Here is a 21,494-nt window from a genome sequence, read left to right as displayed (position 1 = left end):
ATGGAAAACATCAGGGTAGTACAAAACACAAGTTCTATTTGTTCTTCTCTTCTGTTCCTTACTCTCTTTCCCTTAGACTTAGTTGGGTGGTTCAAGTCTGTATCTGAAACTCAGCCCCTACATAGCTTCTCAAACCCTGATTATTCCAACTGGTCTGCTCAGAAAAATGTTTTCTTATCCATTTCCTTGTTTTGAAACAGAACCTCAGTCATCCAACAGAATTCCTCTGCAGAGACAGCAGGAATATCCCAGCAGGAATGCTAAGTAATGATGCCCATGCTTGGGAAATGCCACATTATCATAAACCTCCATTTTTGGACATAACCAGAACAAAGAGCAGTTCTTATTTTGCTAGCTAAACCCAGTAGCAAGAAGATAGCACAGATAATCTGGAAAGCTTCTCTAAATAAACAGGAGCACAACACTGCAATTGTAAGCAGAAGCACATACGCACCCTGTACAAATGATATAAATTAAAATCAGTTATTCAATACTGTCTCCTACTGTGAAAAGTTAAAAGCATTAAACTAATATATGAAGTCTGTTTGATTTTCCTGTATGACTAGAATTTATACATATACACAAAAGTCTGTAGTTCACTCCTACTTGGATTTCCAAACATGTTATTTGCTGGTCTCCCACACCAGCATTATGTGGTCTACCACATAATGCCTGTGGGCTTAAAAAGAGGAGGAGCAACTCTGAATCATACGCTGTTTGTACAATCCTGGAAGCCAAATGCACAAACCCAAAGCTGTTCCCTGGAGAGCTGTATGGGCTCAGTATGTAACAAGGTAGATGGTATAGAGGCAGCTGTAAGGAACTTGAAAAGCCAAAGAATGAACTGCAGCTTGCTGTATGCTAAGTCCATACAGACATAAATCTTGATTTCAAATGTTATCATCAGGACTTCAGCGCCAAGTGGAAATAACAGTGATAAAAATATGTTTTCAAAAGTACTTTGGCAGGCTCAGGTCATGCAGCACAAGAACGTGGTGTCTGAAAGGGGAATAAGCCTGGCAGGTACCCTTGCTCCAGCCTGCCATTCCCACACAACTTGCACTGCAGCTGTACAGGGGCACTGCAGTCGTCACAAGACAGGACAAGTGCCTGTTCCAAGACCAGCACACCCTTCTGGCACCCATGCAAAAGAGAGAATGCATGGGTAATGCTCAATGATCTCATTATAAACCAGTCTGGGAGAGAGGAATGGTATCAAATAAAGATGAGATACACTTTTGACTGCAGACGACATTCCATTAGCCCAGGCCAGGACAGCCAGGTATGTATGTATGCTGCAAGCACCCCAACAGAGGCAATGACTTACTGACAAGGTATAAAGCAATGCAGCTTAACCATCCCAACCACTGGATCACACAGCCACAAGACATCTTTTTCCAACATTTTTTCTAGCAAAAACTTACGAGCAAACAGGAGAGCCATGAACACCTGAGGGTGGACACCCTTCACCATGGCCTTTGAGCCAAGGAACATGTCACCTTCTCAGCCCATCAACTGGTACTCTATGCATAGGAAAATCAAAGCTTCACTTACCTAGAAGACAAAAAGAGAGAGAAAATATGGTTAGTGGATGTCCCTGAAACATACAGATGCTGTTTATCTTTATTTCCCGGGTGATTCCCACATCCTGGCACCTTGTTAGGAGATTCCTGACATATTAAGAAACAGGAGTGATCTATGAAAGCTCTCTTAGCACGGCCACTCTCTCTCTTCCCTGCTCTAATTGGTCTGTGGTGCCATTTAATTTCATACAGATTATTCATTAAGAAAAGCAAAACTGAGCAGGTGTTTTCATCAACATCTTGTTCTATTAAAAAAAAAAAAAAAAAGGAAGAAAGAAAGTGAGAAAGAAGCTCCATAACAACATTAACCACATGGACAGGCACAAATTATTCTGACTGTGAACAGCAGGGTACAGGTCTTGAAGTCTACCAAAAGAAACTGCAGCAAGAAAAGATCTTGTTAAGGGAAGGATGGATTGAGTCACTCTACTCTGCCTTGTGGTTCTCTCATGTACTGTCTTAACTACACCTGCAATGAAAAGCCTTGGTAGTCTTGGTTTAGGCAAAATAGGCTCTGCCATGGGATGGAAGGAAGGAAGAGATGATATTGAGGTTGGTGCTGTCCCTGCATTTCAAGATTTTCCTGAAAACAAAGCATCTTGGTGTGGAACGCAAGGACAAAAAGCAAAGATGTGTCCTGCAAAGATCACTTGAAGAAGGCAGAGGGAGGACATAAGGGATGGCTTTTAGGCAAGATAAGAGGAAGCTATATAAGCCTAAAGCATTATAATGCCTTTCTTTTGTAGCAGTTTCACAAACACTCAGAGTGCAGCAAGGATATGTCACTTTCCTAACACTGATTTATAGGTCTATAGCCAGGATCAGCAATCAGTTAACCAGGACTAAATCTTTGCAAGGAATAAGTAACAAAAAAAAAGATTATTTATTTATTCTCAAGAGTTAACCTGCCTCTGAGAGGTAACTCGTATTTCCAGAGAAGAGGAAAAACTAACCATACCAAGGGTCAGGTCCTGAGAAAGTAAGAGCCTCCTTTCACCAACAGAGTCAAATCAGCATTTTCACGGTCCAAAACTGTGTGTCACATTTTCTCCTGCTTGGTTCTACCAGTCCAGGATAGCACAGAGTGGTGCTTAAACATCCCACACAAGCTTCATCTACCACCATGGGCTGCATTATTGGAACTGTAATGGAATATAGCTGCTATTACAGAATTCCCTAGAGGAGATGCAGCCAGACTTGCACAGTATGGGGAAAGGAAGAATAGATTAATACACATTCATGGCACATTTGCAAAGAGATTACTTTGCTCATAGTGAGATTTGCACCTGTATAATTGTATCACTTTCAAATTAATCATAATCATACTCTCAACCAATATATGATCTACAGAGTAGGCCTCATCCTTGGACTCTCATAATCAGGATAAAAATAGCTGGCTCTGAATGCACTGAGATTTCTGCTGGTATGTAGGAGACAGTAAATCCCAGCTGACCCACTAAGCCTTGGTATTTTGTTTCTGCAAAGCCCTGGCATGGCACACATCGTTGCATAAGTAAGACCTGGTCTGTGCGACAGCAGCACTGTAACATTTAGTGATACGTTCCTTTGCAGAACATGACGAAAGTAGCACAAGCCTTACTTTTCTCAGCAAAACTTAAGCTCAAAGAGTGGTTAAGTGATTTGCCAGCAGCTACATCGTGCCTCTGTCACGTGGAGAGACACGGGACCTGTAACTCTTGGCTTCCCTGACGTGCACATTTAATTACTGGGTATCTCCACACAGGAACAGCGACCCTCAAGCCCAGAGCAGCATCAGCCTGAAGCCTCCCTAGTGCCGTGTCTGCCCCTCCTCTGCCGTCCCCTCCAAATGGCTCCCAGCAAAAGGCGGATTTCTTAATTGTGTTATTAGCTGAATTATTAATTGATATGAAAACAGCATTTTACTGGGCATAAAAAGTCATTCGGAAACGAGATAAAATGTTCTCGGCACTGCCTGCCTCCGAGCAGAGCTGGAGCGAGGGCTCTGACAGCTTGATTATTATGCACATTAGTGCAATCTGGTGAGCTTCCAACACAGGGAGAGTGGAGTCCCCCAGTACTGTATCCATCAGGCCACATCCCTCTCCTTTTCTCTTTCTTCCCCCTGTCATTGCCTGCTTTGCATTTATGTGGGAGACCTCAGGGATAAGTTTTTTCTTTCTAATCCAGCTGTCATCACTGCAGAGCTACTAATTATAGCAGCAGTGGGCAAATAGTATTTTCCCTTCAGTCCTACACCAGGAAAGACACTCTTCGTGCCTTTTTCCCAAAACATCCTACACCCCCAAAAGGGAAAAGATTGTTTCCCAAGACTCTCCCTGCTGGAAAAAAACTGCTTGCATTTTTCTGCCTACAAGTCCCTTGTGTTCCACTGTGGAAATGGTGGTTTGCACATACATATATTTATACATATATATATATATATGTATAATATATATATATTTATATATGTGTGTGCGTGTGTGTGTGTGTTTGTGTGTGTATATATACCTGTTCCTACAAAATGTTCCAGTATTTCATGACAGAGTAGGGAATATGTGCATGTCTCAATGCTCTTTCAGCCTTTTGGACACGATACCACTCCAGACAGACCCTCCTCCCTGGTGCTGAGAGGGGACAACTCAATGGATGCTCACAATGTCATTTATTCCACTCCCTGGGTCTTCCCCCTCTCCCATCCCCTTGCCAGCCCCCCAAGGCCTCACAGAGCAGCAGCAGGAGCAGAACTGCCTGGCAGATGGTATCAATTAATTCTGAACCTCTGTTAAACAGGAGCAATGTGCATCCTTGTGGTAGAGAAGTGATAAACCTTCCACAGTCCCATCCCCTACCTTTCTTGACCCCCTTCACTGTCGCCCCATCGATGGGAACCTACCCCTCCTCGACCCACATCTCTAACACACAGCCAGAAGAGCCGGCAGACACCAGTGATCAATCCTGTCTCTCACATGCAAACCTTGTAATTTAGCAATAACTACTCAACCACCATTGACCTGCTAATTAATCCATGGATTTTTTGTTGGGCCTTTAATTGTTGGCCCCGATATCTGAGTCACTTAGACTGCTCACTCTGCGCAGAGCCTAACCAACTAAATGCTACTTCAGCTCTGTAGTAATAAAACACTGAAATATATTGACTGCCTGCCAGCTCCTGCGCTCACTCTCTGCCTCTCTGCTTGCTGGCTGAGTGCTGGCGTGTGAAGGGAATATAGAGAGGGGAAAGCATCAGCCATGAGAGATGAAGTTTGGGACACAGGTGAGAGAAAGCAGTAATCAGTCACCAGTGACAGGCCACCAAGGACAGCATCTGATCCCTGCGACAGCCCTGCTCTGACAAACTCAAACACGCTGTTCCTCCATCCCAAGTGGACTTGATGGCTCTGAAAATTCACAGGCATACTGGATCCTGCCTCCTTTCTGCTTTCTGCCCCTTAATGAGAAAATCCTTTTCCTCATGACTGTCACTGTCACACTCACTATATATGTGTTTGACACAAAAAACCAGATGGTATAGGCAAAAAAAATGACTCCATACAGGGGAGAGACACATCTGTATTTCCTTGCTACAACTGTCCAAGGATCTCTGTGTAAACATGGATGAATCACCAAAAATGCAGTTTTCTGAAGTGACTTGCACCGTTTAGTGCCTTGCACTGATTAGAAATTTTGGGGGAAATGGCAGTTTGAAAGCCTGACGCGGCAGGAGCTGCAGATGCTTGGCCTGCCTGGACAGTGGCTGATTGCAAGCCAAGATCTCACAGCAGATGTCTGATAACATGGGTCACACTGGTGATGGGGCTGGGCCAGAGATGGAGGGACTAATGGGTGACAGTTTGGTGCTGAGAGCAGAGAACCAGGAGGGGGTTGTTAACCTGGTCAAGAAAATTCTCCATTAAAAAGTATTCATTTTCATTTGGTTAAAATCAAGATGGAAGCTCTGTCAGCAGCAGCTTATATTTACCCTCCCACATGAAAATAAAGTGGAAAGCAATAAGCTCTTACAATTCCTGCCATAGCTTGCTGCCTTCACTTTTGTTGTGGCTGATCCGTAGTCCCAAGCCATTCCCAATGCCCAGTGCCTGCTGCAGGCAAGCACAGCACACGACTGCCCTCCCAAAGAGCTCACAGGCTCCCTCCAGCTCAGCCCCAGGAGCAGGCCAGTGAGTGGTGGGAAAAACAGGAAATAGGGATGGAAGTCTGTTCTAGGGGACTGGTGAAGATGAAATAACTCCACAAACAAAGTCTCTGTGCCTCCCTGACGCTAGCACGTGGCACTGGCAAAACGGGCAGTGATGCCCTTGAAGAGCATGGAAAGCTGGAAAGACTCCAGTGGGATGGGGTTGCACTGGCCCTGTCACAAAAACTGACAGTGCCCCCTACACCGACAGTATATTGACACTGTGACCGCAATTCAGGAGCTCAAAAAGCATTCTGCTAGCACACCCGAGATGCTGTAACAAGGGGGCAATGGCAGGACAGAGGCACTTATTGTCAGAGGAGGCTATTGGGAAAGCAGCCATATGGTGGCCCTATACTTCCTGATCCTAACACTGCTGTTTCCATGTAAACAGCAAGTGTTCCCAAGCCCGCTGCATCCCCCCATTCTTTTCTGTTTGATTCTGCAAAGAGTGATGCCAGAGCATGTTTGGGGTACAAAGACTGGCCAGAACAAGGCCTCCCAGTAACAACAGGTCACTCTGGCAAGTCCAAGGGGGTTTGGCAGCAGCATTTCTGAAAGTTTCCTTGAGGACTTCCTGGGATCTTATTGTCCTGATCTGCCCTCTTTTTTAATACTGTAAATAACGTTTTTGAAATGCAGGTTATTTGGGGTAATTTATGATGTCTTTCACTGCCAAGAGAGTCTATCAGCAGTGAATTTCCTGCTGGTCAACACTTCAAGACTTTGAACAAATAGGATTTTTTCTGTGTTTCCCCAAACAGTATAAAGGCAGCATGGTTGTCTGGGAAAAATTTCTTGTTTGAGTGCCAGCACATACTGTGTTTGGAGATGCTGCACAGTCCATGCAAAATATCTCAGTGAAAGAATGTCATTTTCCTCAATAGCTTTGTCACTGAATTCCTTGATCAAAGATACCAAAATTAAATGAGTCGCCATAGGCGTGAGAAGAAACATTTTCTCTCAGTGACATCTTATCTCACTCTTTTACAGAGTAATTATGACTGAAAGAATAATTTCCATCTTTACAAAGAGATATGGACTACAAACCACTCACCATTTTTAGGCAGGATGGACCCTAGACTTGTGCTTTAGTGGAGAACTGTTAACTGACTTCTCTTTGGAAACACACTGCTTTACCATCTTCTTCCTGCCAAGGATATGGGAACAGTCTAATGGATGGAAGATCAAGATCTCAGACTTCAAATCTTGAAGGGAGTGTTTCAGTCTGTCCTTACTAAGTCTCTTTGTGTGCAATCTAGTGATCTGCCTTGCACAAGACAGGAGGATGGAGCCCTCATACCTGATGGCTACCTAAGATCTGGATGCCAGCCTCAGTCAAGACTATAAGGATCATTTAAAAATTCTGCAGCTTGCTTCTCCTCCCTATTCACATGCATTCAGAAGTCAGGAGATGCTGTACTGCTGCATTCCCTGTCATCCCCATGTCCAAAACAAGTCCTTAACACCAGGAGACCATGATTTATGTAAAGAGCCTCCACACTCATGTTTTGCTGATTAAAGTGCTACTTTAATGGAGCAGACCTCAATGGAGTGCTTTAATCCTTGGTTGTAAAAACAGACCTTTGTTTAAATTAAACCTCAGCTCTTCCCTCCACAAAGAGACAAAGGAACTTGGACCCATGTTAGTTTAACTGCAAGAACATTGTGCTGGAGAACAGATACACCACACTGAATGAGCTAAACCATGGTGACGGGGCCAACTTATTTCCAAGTGAACACATTTTCACACAGGAAGGTTGTTTGGATGCAGGATTTAAAATAAATTCAGCCCCTAACAGCTTTCTGATAAATCTTTGCAGTTCATCCTATGGAAGTACTCTTCACTCTGGAAGAGCATCTTCCTCTCAGTGCCTGACTGCTTTACAGCAGTCAAGCCCTTTGAATTTAGCATTAGGTTTTCCTTGGAAAAAGAAGAATTACAGAGTAAAAGAAACAGTAAATTGGTTCAGGACTGACACACAATGCTCAGCTTGATGTGTGATCTCCAATACTCAAACAGATCAATTAAGGCTGTTAAGAAAAATATCACTGCTTGGGACATACACAGGCAGTAACAGCATGTAAGAAAGTACCTTGTAAGAAGAGGGAGCAGCCAAATGGGAGCTCAGAGTATTTTTACATCTGTGGTTTTTCCCCAGGAACTCCAGGCGTTTAAATCTATCAGCAACATCCTACCTCGGCACCTTGAATATGAATTTCTATTCACCAGCCTTCCTGACAGGCAAGAATGACTGTGCTCATTTGAAAGAGGAAAACAAGATTCAATGAATTCCTAAAAATCAAACTTGAAGCCTCTAGCAGAGATGAGAATCAAACACAGACTCTCCAAGTATGGCACACAGTTTGTACTAGAAAGTAAAACAAAAAGTTGGGGTTTTGTGCTTTTTGATTTGAGTCTCTACAGTCAATCCTACAGAATGGGTTGGACCCTTCCCATCTTAGCCAGACCCACACGGCTGCCCTACCCTGTCCTCATACTTGGAAAAACCATAAAGCTCACATCATACTATGACACCACAATAGCACAACAGCATCACAAGAGCACTTCCCAAGCTTCCACCCATCTGCCTGTGAGAGGGAGCTTTCAGTATGGCTGGGGAAATCTAATGAAGATTATTTCAGCAGAAGGGATCTGCCCCACATGAATTAAATCTCAGCCACCATTTCTGCTCAAGCAGATCCCACCTTTCCAATGCCATATTTTCACCACAAGATCAGGATTAGTTTTGAAACTCCTGCTTCCTAAAGCAGCAGTAAGCTACCTGCAGCTTTCCCAGCTCTTTGACCACGCTCTTGCAGCACAGGAAAAAATTCATCTCAATTAAAAGACTAGTGTATAGGAAGTAGAGTGGCATTTCCCAAGTGTCCTCCCCTCAACTCATCATGGCAGGAGGAGGGAATGGTCCTGTTCAGAGAGAAACAGACGGAATGACTGATTGCATCCATGCCACTGAAAGATGCTGATGAGAAAAACCCAGGCTCCTGCCTGTCATATTTTCAAAACCCCCAGACGCTGGCTTAGAGCCTTTCCTGTCGCTTTCCTTAAGCCTCTGTTGAGAAGGAAGAGTGAAGATCTTGGAGACAGCATTTAGAGTCATAGACAGTTCGGCAAGAGACAATTTTTCACCCCGTTAAATCCCTCTGCAGAATATTATCTGCTGGTTTTCCCTCTTTTTTATGATTTTCTTATGATTATCTCCTGCTGTTTCTGTCCTCAGCAGCCAAATAAATAAATAGCAGTATAGCTGTCAGCAGCTTTAGCTGAATAAGAAGGCCCTGAAGAAAGCCTAGGTGGGTTGCCCCTCCTTGCCTTCAGCACTGCTGCCCTCCAGGTAGATTCAGGATTCTGAGACCTAATGGTGAGAGGGAATGGGAAGGGGCTAAAAGTGCAGACATTTGCTTCTCTGCCCATGTTTTGCTCTGAAGGCTGGGACACATCACTGTCTCACCTGTAAAAGATGATGATGATGATAATAATAACAGCAAGTTGATGGAGGAGAAGGGTTTTGAATATTTAACCTGTGCTTGGAGCATGTTTTTATCATAATCCAAAAGCACAAATAAAAAAAAAATAAAGTGCCAGAGAGAGGTGAAGGGACTTACATGGGGTCATAAAGCCAGTCTGTGACAGAGGCAGGAATAAAACCCAGACAATCTGGTAGCAAAACACTGGTGTCTTCCCCATAAAACAATTCTGCCCTTCAGAAATAGAAATGTGCTTCTTTCTCTTGTGCATGTGTCCTTTTTTCCTACCTTCCCTACTTTACCTTCTCCTCTGCCTAGTTTATTTGTACAAAAGTAGCCCAGGTGTACTGAGCACTTCCCACACAAAAGCAAAGACAAGACTTCTATTATTACAGGGGGACCTGTAAGTATGGCCGGTGTGTTCATTTGGAGCTCAGGAATTCTTCTGCAGATTCATTTTCCACATAGCCTAGGGATTCTGGCACCTCTGGGGCCATGTTTAATTCATCTCCTGTGACTATGAGATCTTTTGCAAGTACTGATTCTGTCTTTTTCACGAGCTTAGTGCTCAGATGCCAGGCTTTTTTCTTCCATATATAGTTTTTTAATTCTTCCTACTTAGACAAAGCTCTTCCTCTACTCCCACTTCCATCTTTGGTCTTACTCTTTATCCCCTTTTACTCCTTCTTTGCTTTCAACACTATCTTCCTCGTTTTTACTCTGAGAATTCCTTGTCTTTGTCTTGACACAACCTGTTCCCTTTAATAAAAAGTGCCTTTACATCCTTCTTCAAATACCCTCCCCAGCTTCCACATCTATCTCTGTCCATGCCTCCTCTCCTGCCCAACTTGTTAGCATTGCTGGATCTTATCAAACAGATACCTTTCTAGGGGTGCACTGTGTATCAATAACATGATTAACTTCTCACTGCATGTCTAACAAATTGACTTATTTTTAACATAACTGTTAGAAGCTAAGCCTCAGGGCAGTGCCAGCAGCTGCAACAAACCAAGGCTGGCTAGTTTTGGACAATGTGAGATATCTTAAACCAGAAGCTGCTTATTTGGTTAACATCCACTTTTCAAGGATAAAAAAAAAAAATCCTATTTCTGCCACCTCATATAACACATAAGATAAAAAAGGCAGAGGAAGGGTTAGAGACCCATGTCTAGATATCTACTATTCCATGAACATGAAAAGGTCTCACACTTCCAGCCCTCCTCTCAGTATTTTCCAGACTTCAAACTAGATTGCTGATGGGAACAAAAGCAAATCTACTTGCTTGGGGAAGAAGAAATTTCTTACTCTTTTTTATATAGATGGTGTGATTTCAGTGAGCAAAGAAGTGCCAACCCACTCCCAACTGTCACAGGAGCTGGCTTTTCTTCCTGACAACACTTTGAGAACCCAAAGTTTTTGAAGATGTGAAAACAGGGGCTTTGTGCCTTATCTTGCTTTCTGATTGTGATCTCTTTCCTAGCAGTGGAAAGAGCAAGGATCAAGTCAGTTCCTTTGCACCTATTTACACAAATTTTCAGGCGCTCCATCCACTTGATGCAATCTTTTTCAACTACTCCCTTCCCTCTATTAGACACCACACCCACTGTGAAGCATTTTGTTGAGCTTAGGTGAAAACTCAAGATGTGATCATCAGAAGACAAAACTAGCCCCCATCAAATGGGAGATCACAATGTTTTCAAACTTTATACACCCACACAACAGGTCAGTGCAGCAACTTCACAGCTACTCTAAGTTGTGCCTAGATGGCCTGAACTGCTGCAATACAGGCAGGCAACTGGACGTGTCCAAATACCAACAATCCCAAACTTAGGTTTAAAAATAAACTTTAAACCCCACGTTTTTTGTACTTGTTTACTTGGTTTTAAACACTTTTATCTCCCTTACCTATTGCTACTAAAATGATATATTATATATATAAAAAATATATTGCAATAACCACTGTCCCCAGACCGCAGGGCTGAGGTGATTTGTACCCTGCTGCAGGAACCATCACACTCCTAACCCTATAGATATCCCATCTATCTCTCTGAGCCTTCCACTGCTTCTCCTGGCCCTAGGCAGCTCAGCTCTGCTCCTCCCACACCTATAAGAGCTGGCACCCTGCCATCAGCAAGAGTCCAATTCAGGGGAGGGCCATTCTCTTCTCCAAAGCCTGAAGCCAACACAAGCCAGAGAGAAGATAAAAGCAAACAGGCCAGGGAGGCTGAGCTCTCTCTTTGTTGAAAATTTCTAGCTGCTTATTCTTCTTCCCAGATGAAAAACTTCTCAAATATTGCCAGAACTCTTTGTGTGGATTCCATGGAGGAGTCTGTGGCTACTATTTGAGAAAATTCACCATCTCCAGGGACCACCAAACCATTCTGGAGCTGCCTGGGAGGAGTCTGAAGCAGCCACCTTTCCTCAACAACCACAAAGCTCCTCAGGTAGCCCCTCTACCAAAGCCTGAGGCTGTTGATTGGGAATTTGCCTGTCTTCAGAGAAAGCTGAAAGGCTCCAAGTGATGCCTCAGAGAAGTACTGGAGAGCTACAGAGCATGGACCTGCCTTCAACATGAAGAAAAAACTCTTCAACTAACTAACTAGGAAAACTGTGTTGCTGCTACCTGGAACTTTAGTTGTCTGTAAAGAAAATCAAAACGCTCTTACAGATGTATGAAAAAGCCCTGAAGAAAAAAAAAAGGAGAGCATGAGCCCCAACAACATCCTGCACCGCTTCCCCATACGGCAGGCAAAGGCAAGGGCAGCCAAGTGGAGAGCTCTTTCCTCAGGGTATAACAAGCAGGAGCTGCTGCAGCTACAGATAGGCAGAAGTATTTTTGGCAGGGATTAAATCAAGAATACTTAGGAACAGTCTGGCTAGCTAGAGAAAAAGCAGCCATAATGGGTAGTTCAGCCCACCGTTCATTCCACCCCAAGGACAATCAAACCAAACTGATGACTGCCATCTCAGCACCGAGGTCTGAGCAAACATGCCTTGGGATCCAAACCACAAAGTATATCCCCTCCCTATGGGAGTTCTGCAGCTTTTCCTCAGCTCTTTCTATGCTTTACAGCCTATTGATACTATTTCATGATGATGTTTTAGAGGCACCACGTTCCTCCCCACCAAAAAAAAAAAAAGTGATACCCTAGGTGAGCAAAGGGATAGGAAAAAGGGCAAGGCAGGAACACTTCCACAGGCATGGAGGCAGACTGGGAATAAGGGAGTGTCAAGTTTGCTCTGCTGCATTACTGAGGATGCCCTGTTGTTACAAGGTCAGCCTCAAAACTCACCCTTGCTGATCCAAGCTATAGTGGGGCTTGGGCTGAGAGGGAGGGGAGGACCCAATTTCAGAGCCTGCTGGAGAAAATTGGTTGGCCTAAACCCTTGTGATACTCTGGGTCACAGACTGACAGGGGCTCTCTACAGAGAGTTTGGCCAGCCCACAAGGGTGTCTGGGCATCAAACATGTCTGGGTGGGCAGCACAGCACCAGGGGAAGCAGGCGGGAAGCCATCAGAGAGCCAAGGCTACTGAAATGTAGACTTAGCTACATTTGAAATGTAGCAAAGCCAGAGCTGCAGAACAGCAAGCCAAGGGGAAGCACAGATAAAGCCCAGCCACTGTCTGTGCCATGAAAGCATCCATGCCACAAGCAATAGAGCATGGTGAGATGTCCAGGAACAGTAGCCAGCACCAAACTTAAGAGCCCACCCTCTGGCACAAAGCTGGGAGAGCTGGGCAGAAGCCCAGGAAGCAGAGAGGAGCCATGCTCTTGGGTGAGTCAAGTGATGGAGGGGAAAAGGCAGCTGCTTCATGCAACCTCCACTGTCCAGACCCTTTACACTCAGCTGTCCTCCACCCAGCCCTGGAGCTGGCACTCTAGCAGAATCTCCCCAGGCAGAAGACAGAGGACAGTGGGGTACAGCAGTGAGAGCACAGTTTGTGCTGAGCACAGATCTGCTGGGACATTGGGAGATTTGATAAAGGAAATGGCGAATACACAGTAGGACCAAGAAGCCATTGTGCCCAAGCCCATGTGAAGACAGACCAAAACTGCAGACCCCGCTGCAGATGTTATACAAGGTACAAGGCAAGGGACAGTCACTGAACCCCAGAGAGGAAGGAAAATAGTCTTTAGGCTGGAACAAAGCTTCTGGCACTCTGGTGTAGAAGCAAAACCACCCCTCCCTTTTCTGCAGCAATCACCAGGCTTGTATACTGTATTTGTGCATTGCTGTTTTTCTCCATCCACATTTTCCAGTTACCAAGAAACTCAGTTTGGGAAGCTGTTGCACAAATCTGTTTCTTCTTACCCTGTTTCTGCCACGGATCAACTCAGAAATGAGTTTTACCCCTGTGACCTCCAAGAAGCTTTCAAGCTAAAAGAGTACTGCTGAGCACCTGTCACTACAGGAAAACCAGCACTGAACCTCTGATGAAGAGCTCGACTGCGCCTTGTTCACATAATACCTTAACTGGCTTCCGTGAAAGCATTGCAGGAGTGCAGTGAGCAGCCTCCTTCCCTAGTGTAGAAATACAACTGCCACTCTCATGAAGCTACAGCTAGATGGGAATTGAGCTGTTCCCTTCCACTGCACTGTCGAATGTAATTTACTCCCTGGCATTGTGTGATCAAGCAAAGGACGGGCAATAACATACATAGCAGCTTATCCCAGAGAATGGCAACTTCACCTCTCCAGCTTTTAACTGAGCCTGACTTCAACTTCAGACATGTATCCGTACCTCTACTGCAGTGCTCTCATCCCCAGCACTTGTGGTGCAGAGGCAAAGAAGGCGGCAAAGGTCTTTGGTTGAAACTGGGGAAATTAGCACAACTGTAAAGGCAAAATCCAAAGACTTTGCTCTGGAAGAGTAAAAGCTGTTTAGAGCATTGCGAAAATTCATGGCATGAATAAATAAAGGTGAATTTTATACATTCCCATTATTGCTTGTACATCTTTGCAATAATGTTTATTGACATGTTTGAATGGAGCACAAGCTGTAGTTCAGTTCAACTGCCTGTGAAAATGGGGCATTTGTCAAGAAACAAACCTTAGAGATCTTAGCAGCTCTTCTCTTCCCTGTTATTAGTTGGGAAATACTAGAAAAGGTCAGAAGCACCACGGAAAAGGTATCCACCAGGTTGCCCAGGGTGCCTGGGCTAGCAATCCCTGAGGTGCAGAGAGGCAAAGCTCAGCAAGTTAATGAGCAGCGTCTTCACTTTGCATTGACACTCACACACAGACTAAAAATAAGCATGCACATCAATTACAGAATCCCTATGAGGCACAATAAAGTTAACCTTGCATGGCCAGAGAGATAGACTACAAACCTGTCTCACTGAAGGCACCTGGCATGGCTTTAGCCAAGGTACCCTGTAAGAACTTGGCCATGACTTCCTTTGACACGCAGAAATGCCCTTGCTCCTCCTTTCCTCCAAGCCCTGTTCCATGAGGTGAAGAGCCTCTTCTAACTCCTCTGAATTTTAAAGACCCCTGAAGACATGCAGCACATTTAAAATTCATTAAATGCAAAAGACATTCCTTTCAGGAGCTACCATGTCAGAACTGAATGCCCCAAATTTTGACAAGGCTTGGACTCAGCTCCAAGTCTGGTTTGCTACGGATGCAGAAACAACATCAAGTCTTCCCACACCAAAACTTTTGTATTTGAATCCCTGTGCTGAGCTTTATACAGCTGATGCTTCCAAATGTATCATGCTCCATGATTCTGCTTCAGGCACACTTCACCTCTCACCACCTTGTTTACGCTAAAAACCCTTGGTATGGGGCTACTTCTGTTCCAAAAACGCATGGCTACCACACAGTTCATGCACTTTAGTCCCCTCTCTGTAGGCACCACTCTCTCACCCTGTCCCAGGAGCAGCTCTGCCAGTACTGCTCATTCCTGAGTAAGAATTATTCCAGTCATACATCCTCTCTGCATGTGGCACTCGTTACTGGACAAACCAGACCTGGCCCTGTGGTCCCCTCCCTCCCCATCCTGCAATGTCACTTTTCATTAAGCTTCATAAACCATTCAAGTGACAATTCTCTCTGCATTCATTGCTGCACCAGCCCAGGGAGTAGGAATGGCCTCTGGTTAACATCGCTTCACTGCTGTGGCTTTGTTTTTGTGCATGTTGATCAGAAATTACCTGTCTTAGAGAAAGTAATTTAGTGATAAATGATTGCTCGTTCAGAGGTAGCTAGTTTCAGCCATAGCTGCCAGGTATTAATCTATTTGTCAATCCTTTCAGATCTTCTGCACTGATGAGCAGCTCCCAACTCTGGAAAGTGAAGCCCCCTCTTTAGAGGGCAGGGAAGAGGGCAAAGAACTTATTCCACACCTTTTCAGTTACATTTGCAAGGTCCTCTCAAAGCAAGGAGGACCAACTGGGAGGGATTAGTGAGGGCCAAGGTTCCAGCTTTGACCTTCAAAGGGGCTTTTGAACAGACCTCAAAAGCAGGAAGAGCACAGATTTAAGTTTCAAAAGTATCTGGAAATGTCCGGATGAAACACTAAGTGGGAACATGCCAGCTCATATAAAAAATTCAAAATTCTTCTACTGTTACCAGTTTTCACAGAATTTTCAACAGAATCATTTCCACAATGAAATTTTTTTTGGACATAGAGGGAGCTAAAAGTTAAGTGAGTAGCTGGACTACCCATCCAGGACAAGCAGCTCTCAAGATCCAGTTCCTCTTCTGCAACAGGTATTCAAAGTTCAGGCCTCCTACCTCTCCTGAGCAGTGACACCTCTCTGGGACAAAAACTCTTTACAAAGAGTAGGAGCTTTACACCACTTTTTATACCCACCAGTGATTTTCCCCAAGAGAAAGGAACCCAGAGAAACAACAACAGCTTTCCAACACCAGGACAAAGAATGTAATCTCCAGTTTCTTTGGGATATGGCATAAAATCAGTCAGTCACCCAAGCCTGCTTGTTTGCAGAATGCGCGAGGCTTAAATAAGCTTAATAAATAAGCTCACAGATCACATGGCACTTCTCCAGGTAAGAGGAGCTCCCAGAAACCATGGGGATGAAGCTGAACTTGACATGCAAATACTTCTGAAATTCTACGGCACAGCATTTGATATATGGATCTAACTTTCATATCTGTGGTTCCCAGATGTGGAAAAGTCACAACATTCACCAAAATTTGAAACTTGCAGGATATTTTCATCATGCCAGTCAGAATTCAAACTCTGGAAAAAAATCATCACTCTTGTGCTGGATTTAGTATATCACTATAGGACACTAAAAACCCATGACTTTAAATAATTGTGGGATAAAGAAGTTTAAAGAGCAGACAGATATACAGGCTACCATTATCAGAGTCCTGATAATGAATCACAGTCACACAGTGGTCTTCACACAAGCTCTTCTTGAAAAAAATTGCAACAGTTTGATGGTGTTTCTTGGTGTACCATGTATAGGGTTTCTGGAGAAAACTGCTTCCCTTTTATGACAGGAAACTTCTCATTCTCATTGGAGCAAAATATCTGCACGTTCCCTTTCCCTCCACTCCCTGCTGGGCTGCAGTCTTGTTTTCTTGAACCACTCAAGTTTGGAGACTCCAGCAGTGAGCCAGTGACAGATCAAGAACTGCCTTACAGAACCCTGCAGGTAACAGGGCAGAACGTGTGTGTTGTCTTGAAAGCAGATACACAAGGCAGGTGGGACCCCTCTGCCAAACCTCGCTTCTTTCCAGCCTACCCTGCTTCCTTCCATCCTCCCCTTTCTCTTCTTCCTTTCCCACAAGCCAGGGAGAGTCAGTATTTAGAAATAATTACCTCTGACTTGGCCCCTAACTTCCCTCTTCCTTATTGTGCTGGTTTTAGCTGGGCTAGCATTAATTTTCTTCATAGTAACTTGTGTTGGGCTGTGTTTTGGATTCGTACTTGAAACAGTGTTGACAAAAGAAATGTTTTAGCTACTGTCAAGAAGAGCTTACCCGGGGCCAAGGTCTTCCTGCTTCTCACAACACCCCACCAGTGAGAAAGCTGGGGGTGCACAAGAAGCTGGGAGGGGACACAGCTGAGACATCTAATCCCAATTGACCCAAGGGACCCACACCATAGGATGTCATGCCCAGCATAGAAAGGAGAGGGGAAATTGGCTGGGGGCTGCTGCTCAGAGACTGGCTGGGTATCGGTGTGCTAGTGGTGAGAAACTGTTTTCATCTGCATCAGTTGACTATCTTGGGTTTTATTTATCTTGTATATTAAACTTATTTTATCTCAACCCACAAGTTTTCTCACTCTTACTCTTCCAATACTTTTGTTTCCCCCATCCTGCTGGAGGAGAATAAGTGAGCAGTTTTGTCACTCTCAGTTGCCAGCTGGGGTTAAACCTAACACTTGAGACCACGTCTCAGGTAGAGCCTTAATGGCTGTTATATGAAATGGCCTGGGGAGGAGCAGGGCTGCCCCTCCAGTTGCAGCTGGGATGGCTTCTCCCTCCACTCAAATGAGGGATAATGATGAGGAGGGATCACCTGCACTGCCTCTGGACCTCAGCCGTGACAACTTGCCATGGGCACAGGCATCCTGCCCGGGGCTGGCTGGGACTCCTGCAGGTGCGAGGGCACTGGCGGAAGCTCAGGCGGATTCCCACGCCTCGGGAGTGCCGCCGAGAGCTGTTCCCCCTGCCTTTGAGCCGGCAGGTTTACAAGCCTCTAATTCCCAGCTACAAGCACTGCTCGCCGTGCCAAGGAAGCAGCGGCGCGTGCTGTCATTCACGCGGCTGGAAGGCCGCTCCTGCCAGCGTTTGTGGCCATCGGACCAGCTGCTCGGGGCTGGGAGCAGATGGCAGGATGGCACACCTGACAGGGAGCAGACCTTCCAAGGACGAAGGGGGAGGAAGAGTTTGTGTGCAGCATGGCCAGCCACAATTCCCAGCCATGCAAAGATGGAGCAAATGTACCCACCTCTCCCTCTCTGCCAGCCCCCAAGTTGTGAGAAGAGATTTTCACACTAGGGTAAACCTGGACAGGTGTCATTGATACTTCTACATTTGTACACATTTCCTGCCTCAGACAAAATGGCCTTTGTTTGATCTAATTACCAAGCATATTGAGCTAATTATCGAGCAAAATCCCAGTTCAGCCTTTCCCTGAGATGTAAGAGAAGTTTTCAGGAGGTCTCAGCTACTTTAAGCCCACTCTAGCCCCAAAAACAATAGCGTTGGAAAAGCAAAAGCTACAGTCAAGGGTGAGCATATTTTTTCTCCAGACTTAGTCCATTCTGAAAAGAGGTGAGGACAGAGCACAGGCTACAGAAGTTAATCCCAGTTCCAGCTCCTCATCTTCCCATCTCTTCTAGATGAAGTTAACGAAATGAACGAATATGAAACATCACAGAACGCAAGAGATATAAAACAGTGATTATGTCGCATACAATCCATCCTGAAGGACTGATATGTGAGCACACATACATTTAAATATTTGAAAAGCATCTTTTACAATGAATATCAAAATGACTTACAATCCAAGTCAGAGAAAAATGCCCTTACTTCTCCCTATCTCCCTTTTCTCATTACAGAGATAAATCCCGGGTGCATCTCTCACTTGCAGAGGGAGACTGAAGAATATATATATAAAAACATATATATGTGTATGTATAAAATATACAACAGTAATAATCTCAATAATTTTAAGAGAAGCTTTCTGCATAACACAGGGAATCTGGGGGATGAGAAACTCTGGGTAATAGCTGGTCTCCCCCCTCCCATTGGCAAAATGGGAGGGAAAAGATACCAGGGAGCAAATGCATAGGTTTGTATTGTATACTAGAAAGTAAAAGGATGGCAGGAAGAAAGGAGCTGGAAAGATGGCCACACACACGTGGCAAGAGTTTGTGGGCCAGAAACCATGGACAGTGAGCACTGTCAACACCAAGGATGCGAGTCATTCCTATCCCAAGATTTTAAATCACACCAATTATAGAGTGGCCCTCTTTCTGTTGCATTTTTGGTTTATAATAGAAGCTGAAATGAATCCTGACTTCAGAAGCTCAGTCTTGTTTGTTTTTCATTCTGTTTTGTTTCTTTTCTGCCAACCCCCCCCCAGCTACTGTGGAACTCAATCAAGAATCTTGGCAGCACTGCTACGACTGCAACCATGCTGCATCCACATATCACAAGGGATAATCTGACTTGGGGGGAGTAATTCACACTCACACACACTGAGATGGAGAGATGTTGCTCTTTTAATTAGAGGGCTACACATCTATTCCCAACTCTGGCCACACCTGAAAACATGCATCAGCACAACTATATCTCAGCGTACTTGTGTCATTCTTCTCTGTGATTTCCAAGAAATTCACAGGTGATTTACTTGGACAGATTTTGTACGTGAACCTCTCGATTTTGAAGTGCTTTTCCCTATGTAAATACATATACATCTTTAGGTTTTGATCTGAATGCCTTCAGTGTCAACATGTGAACCCTACTGTACGTGCACCCCTGCCTCAGCCCCCTGGGACCATGCAAGGGCCTGCAAGCCTGCAGCACCTTTCACTGGACCAACACAGTGTCCTGCTTACTGGCTGGCTGAAGAATCCTGCCAGTACTCCAACAAACATTCACAACCCTGAATCACACCAATATCATTAATCAGCGTTCTAGAAAACAGAAAGGATTTCCAAACAATGAGAAAAGTTCATTTCCCCCCTTCTTTTTGTCATTAACGAGCCTCAAGGGTGGTTGCAAGCCATATTTTCAAGCCTTGCTCTGTCACCAAAACCACAAAAGGTTGAGAACAATTTACTTTCAGAAGCAGAGGCATCTGGTAAAGCACAAATTATCATTGAGACACATGACAAAAAATTCCACAATTGGTAGCGCTGCAGTTGCCTTCTGTATTGAAACCAGGGTAAAAAGACAGTGCTGTGAAGTGGCTTCTCAAAGTGTCATAATAAATAAGGGGGACAGTGAGAAATGCAGCATAAATCTCCTGACTCACAAACATGCTTTTCCAACCAGACCATGCTGTCACCATAATATGCAGGACCTCAGGACCCTGTGCACCCAAAGGAATAGTTCTCTGTTTCATTTCTAACCATGCATGCAATGGATGACAGAATTCCATAGCTGCACGTGGGTTGTACAGAGCACACAATCACCTCCTCCTGCAGATGCACCTCTACATTTACACAGCTGTACACACCTTTCCATGAATGTATCCAGCAGCAAAGCACAGTGTCTGGGAAGTTATAAACACATGCCAAAGCTCCCACATGTGCAGGATGCCAGAGCCCAGCACATGTGCCCTGGATAACTGAACAGAGCCCTGTGCCTTGGCTATGTCTCTTACTGTTTGAGCTTTGTAAAAAGTGACAGATATGTGCACTTCTCCTCAGCTTTGCCTCCCGAGTATAGCAGTGCTTGCCTGGACCCAGGTGTTGAACAAATGATCAGCCAGCTGTAATGTAACTTTAAATGCAAGTTTGTGTATTGGCTCTGGGAACAAGACTGAGAGATGCAGTTGAAAGGAACACAGTCACTCTGAGTACAGGATCTGCATAAATCACTGTCCAGTATATTTATTCCTATTGACAGATTAATTCCTTTCTCAGGTTTTGCTTAAAAGTGTACCACTGAATACTAATAACAGTTCCCAGAGCTGCAGTAATGTCACTCAAATCAGGGTGAAAGATGTCAGAGGGAATGATCTATGGCCTTCTTGATGGGGGAAGCTCCCAGCTGTTCCAGCTCCCTAAGCTGGCAGCTGGCAGCAGTGAGTGGAAGGAGCCACCTCCTCACCCTTGTGAGTGGATGGGATTACCGAAGTCTCTAATACTGGCAGCAGGTTGCTCTGTAAGGAAGACTGCAGAGACTTTCTTTTAGACCTGGAAGAAAACTTCTCAGGGTCTGTCAGAGTAAAACTGGAAATAGCAAAGTAAATCTTCACTTCCTCATAAAACCAGCTGCATATGCAACACAGAAAAGCCACTGGCCTGAGAGGCTGGGCAGCTAGCAGAGCAGGGAATCTCTGTAATGTTTCCCAGCCCCGGATGATTTCTTAGGTGCATTTCATTCTCTGTACCTGAAAAAAAAATAAATAAATGAATGCAAAGATATTTTCACTTAATCAAGTCTCCCAACCGAGGTGTCAGGCACAGAGAAATCGCTTGTCACTCCAGTGCTTGCCAGCATGCGCTCACTGCACCAAGGAACGGAGGGCAAAGGGATTACAGAATTAAGCGATACTGGCACAGCAGCCAGAGAGTGGCCAAGAT

General features: G+C 44.7%; 1 protein-coding gene across 2 annotated transcripts in view; it reads right to left on the bottom strand.

The window, feature by feature from the left end:
- The window catches only part of LSAMP (limbic system associated membrane protein), a 979,827-nt gene that overhangs the window by 844,133 nt on the left and 114,200 nt on the right, over nt 1–21,494 (bottom strand). The window lies entirely within an intron of this gene.

The sequence above is a fragment of the Parus major genome, chromosome 1, assembly GCF_001522545.3.
Source record: "Parus major isolate Abel chromosome 1, Parus_major1.1, whole genome shotgun sequence".
NCBI classification, from domain to species: Eukaryota; Metazoa; Chordata; class Aves; order Passeriformes; family Paridae; genus Parus; species Parus major.
This window is presented reverse-complemented; position numbering and strand designations above follow the sequence as displayed.